The sequence below is a fragment of the Oryx dammah genome, unplaced genomic scaffold (genome assembly GCF_014754425.2).
Source record: "Oryx dammah isolate SB20612 unplaced genomic scaffold, SCBI_Odam_1.1 HiC_scaffold_32, whole genome shotgun sequence".
Lineage (NCBI taxonomy): Eukaryota > Metazoa > Chordata > Mammalia > Artiodactyla > Bovidae > Oryx > Oryx dammah.
This window is the reverse complement of record NW_024070216.1, coordinates 9,511-13,981: the sequence shown is the minus strand read 5'-3', so window position 1 is coordinate 13,981 and position 4,471 is coordinate 9,511. Positions and strand designations below refer to the sequence as shown.

The 4,471-nt window shown below is 42.3% G+C and overlaps 1 pseudogene; it reads right to left on the bottom strand.

Moving 5' to 3' along the window:
• Nucleotides 1-1,023: 1,023 nt before the first annotated feature.
• LOC120859146 lies at nt 1,024-2,681 on the bottom strand (annotated as a pseudogene).
• Between the last annotated feature and the right edge of the window lie 1,790 nt (nt 2,682-4,471).

The following is a 4,471-nucleotide window of genomic DNA, read 5'->3' as shown; positions in this document are numbered from 1 at the left end:
GCAAAATAACAGCCTCAAATTTCAGGCACAGTAAAATGGACATATAAGACTATGCCCATTTATCTGAGGGAATTCTACCCAGCAATGAAAAAGAATGTTCCACAGCTATATACAATAAGAATGCATCTCACTTATTTAAAGGGAAACCAAGACCAGGGGACAGAAAGTCTATTGTGTCATTCTATTTGTTTCAAATTTGAAACAAAGAAAAATGAATCCCTGGTGCTAGAGGTCAGAGAAGTGGTTACTTTGGGAGGTAGAGAGTGGCCAGTAAGAAACATGGAGATTTCAAATCTACTTGATAGTAGAGAGATGAAACAAGTACAACCTCATTTACAGTAAAGCCAGACTTTATTTCCTTGGGCTCCAAAATAAATGTAGATGGTTACTGACACCGTGAAATTAAAAGATGCTCACTCCTTGGAAGAAAAGTTGTGAGAAACCTAGACAGTGTATTAAAAGAAAAAGACATTACTTTGCCAACAAATGTCCATAAAATCAAAGCTATGGTTTTCCCAGTAGTCGATACAGATGGAGGAGCTGCACCATAAAGAAGGCTGAGTGCTGAAGAATTGATCTTTTCAAACTGTGGTGCTGGAGAATGGAGAAGACTCTTGAGAGTCCCTTGGACTGCGAGGAGATCCAACCAGTCAATCCTAAGGGAAATCAACCCTGAATATTCAGTGGAAGAACTGATGCTGAAGCTCCAACACTTTGGCCTCCTGTTGGAAGAGTCAATTCATTAGAAAAAAAAAAAAAATACAAAACACTTGATACTGGGAAATACTGAAGGCAGGGGCAGAAGGCATGACAGAGGATGAGATGGTTGGTTGGCATCAGCAACCCAATGGGATGAGTTTGAGCAAGCTTCAGAAGATGGTGATGGATAGGGAAGCCTGGCATACTGAAGTTCATAGGGTCACAGGGAGTCAGACACGACTGAACAACTGAACAACAAAAGTCAGCTGGCTGAACCTCAATAGGACTTTTTTGAATTTCTGGAGGTGGGTTGAACATAATTTTTTAGCCAGATTCCTTGCTGCAACATGTCTGGAATATTTTGTGTTTGTAGTCAATCTTTGTTGTTTTTCTGTGTGGCACTTGGGAGTCAGTGTTCCTCACAATGATGGATGCTGTCTCTCTCAGTCCCAACTGAACTGAAGTTCGGACCATGACCTCTGTTTCAGGAGGCAACCCTCACAATTGCTCTGGCTTTTTGAATGACTGATGATTCTTGGTTTGGTGCTCTGTATTTTCCTTCAGGTTCAAACACAGTAGCCAGCACTTGGAACATGGAAAGACCCTCCTGTTCCAGTGCCTCCAGGCATGATTTACGAAGGATGTCACCAGTTTGAAAATTTCAAGGCAAAACAGACAAACAAATTGTTCATATTTCCATGCTATGTTCTAAAATACGCCTCTACATTGGCAAAGGCTGACAATCTGTAATTGCAAACATGGCACACATAGGGCATTTTGCCAGGTTTGTGACTGTCTTTCATGGGCTGTAAGAGAACCGGATCTGTTTTGAAGGACAATTCAGATACTACAGACCTGGGAGGGCTCCCAGGAAGCATGGACGCTTTCAATGTGACACTGCAGCTGGAACGGGGTGAGAAACTGGTGGTGGCAGTGCTGGCAGGTAGTGTGGGTTTCCCAGCTGTCACCCTTCTGCCTCCCAGCTGTCACCCTTCTGCCTCTCAAGCTCCACATGGTTCCTCAGGTGGGTCATAAACTTGACATATTTTAGAACACTCCAGCAGCTGAGGCATTTAAAGGCTGTGTGAGTCTTCTGTTCTGGTGTCATCTCTTGTATGCTGCCATAGTAAAAGGCATCAAATAGCATGGTCAGATTTACTTTCATGGGATCAACAGTCTTTTCTGACTTGCAAGAGTCAAAGAGTCCATTTTCTCCAGCACTTACAAACTACATGTTCTTTCTGGATCCATAAGATTGAAGCATGCCTGGTCATTGGCATGAGTCTGTGAAAATGATGCCCCACCATGAACATGACTCGTTGAGGTCAGGGAATCTTCCAAGGTCATAATCGTGTTTTTCCAGGAGAGATACCTGGAGGGGCCATGGTGGAGGCAGGTCTCTCGGGGATTCCATCGCTGAGTTTGGGTCTTCTGGGATTCTCAGTGTTAAATTTTACATCTGATGTGGGACACCACGTTGAGTTAAGAGGGCTTTCATCCTTGCCTCCTAATGAGAGAACAGCTCCAGAGAAACAGTGAGGCCACGGAGAGAGCAATTCTGAATTGTGAAGGACAGTTTCCAGAGAGCTCGTTTTATAATCAGGTTTAGATGAAGGCTTGGGAATAATAGAACTGCTTCTTCCTCCCAGTACAGACTGAGACGCTGGTGATATGGCAGCTGGCTCTGATGCCGGGGTCCCAAGATTTTCAGGTTGCAACGTGCAGGAGGGATCCGGACTCACGTCCTTCGTTCTTCTTGAAGATGAGTCCCTGGTCACTCTGTTCAAAATATTAGAAATGACTGGCTTTGAACTTGAAATCACTCTGACAAGGAGGGTTTCGGCATCCTCACTGACGTGCTCCACTCCAACAAGGATGACCTCAGCATCGTTGTTGTCCTTATTTCTGAATTTGGATGCAGCGGTCTTTTTCTCAGGTTGTGGCAGTGCTTGTGCTTCCTCACACGGGAAGGAATGGGCCATTCTGTAATCACTTTTGGCTTCAAGTGGCCCCTTCTAGTGTTTTTTCCACCTAAAAGCAATCACCAGACAAGGTCATCCCCTCTGATCTCAGGTGTCACTCTCTGTGGTTTCAGTAAACCCTCAGTTTTTCACCAACAATATCAAATGGAAAACTCCAGAAATATATAACTTATGCGTTTTAAACTGCAGGTCATTCTGAGGAGTGTGATTGGAATCTCACAAAATCCTGCTTCCTCCTGCCCAGAAGGTGACTCGTTCCCTAGTCCTGAACACCCGACTCGTTTGTCACTCGGTTACCACAATGACTGTTGAGATGTCACAGGGCCTGTGACCAAGTCATCCTTATTTTATCTAATAATGGCCCCAAACCATAAGTGGGGTGATGCTGGCCACTTAGATGTGCCAGAGAGAATCCATTAAGTGCTACCTTTAAGTGAAAAGATCGAAGTTCTCTATTTGATATAAAAAGAGAAAGAAAAAATGTATGCCGAGGTTGCTAATACCTGTGGTGAATGTGAAGAAGAGAAAATAAATCTGGGTTAGTTTTGCTGTCAGACCTCAAACTGCAAAAGGTATGGACGCAGAGCATAATAAGCATTTAGTTAGGGTGAAAAACAATTCACTTAGTACAGTAAGATATTTTACACAGCAACTATATTCACAAAAGTTTTATAAAAGTATATTGTTATAATTGTTCTACGTTATTATTACACCTTCCCTGGTGGCTTGGATGGTAAAGTGTCTGCCTACAATTCGGGAGAGCCGGGTTCAATCCCTGGGTCAGGAAGATCCTCTGAAGAAGAAAATGGCAACCCAGTCCGGAATTCTTGCCTGGGAAATCCCATGGACAGAGGAGCGTAATAAGCAGCAGTCCATGTGGTCGAAAAGAGTTGGACACGACTGAGCGACTTCACTTTCACTTTCCTGTTATTATTAGGCAGTTGCCAATCTCTTACTGTGCTTTTATAAGATAAACTTCATCACAGGTATGCTTGTATAGAAGAACCATTGTGTATATAGTGTTTTTTTTTTTTCTCTTTAAAAAAAAGTTTTTTTTTTGTTTGTTTTTATTTCATATTGGAGCATAGTTGATTAAAATGCTTTTTTCGGGTGTACAGCAAAGTGATTCAGTTATACATATACAGGTATTTATGTTTTTTTCCCCAAACTATTTTCCCATTTAGGTTATTACAGAATATAGAGCAGCATTTCCTGTGCTATAGAGTAGGTCATTTTTTTTAAATTAATTTATTTATTTTTAATTTTTACTTTATAATTCTGTATTGGTTTTGGCATACATTGACATGAATCCACCACAGGTGTACAAGCGTTCCCAAACATGAACCCCCCTCCCACCCCCTCCCCACAACATCTCTCTGGGTCATCCCCTCGCGTCAGCCCCAAGCGTGTCATATCCTGCATCAGACATAGACTGGCATTTCGATTCTTACATGATATTACCCATGTTTCAATGCCATTCTCCCAAATCATCACACCCTCTCCCTCTCCCTCTGAGTCCAAAAGTCCGCTATACACATCTGTGTCTTTTTTTGCTGTCCTGCATACAGGGTCATCATTGCCATCTTCCTAAATTCCATATATATGTGTTAGTATACTGTATTGGTGTTTTCCTTTCTGGCTCACTTCACTCTGTATAATCGGCTCCAGTTTCATCCATCTCATCAGAACTGATTCAAATGTATTCTTTTTAATGGCTGAGTAATACTCCATTGTGTATATGTACCACAGCTTTCTTATCCATTCATCTACTGAGGGACATCTAGGTTGTT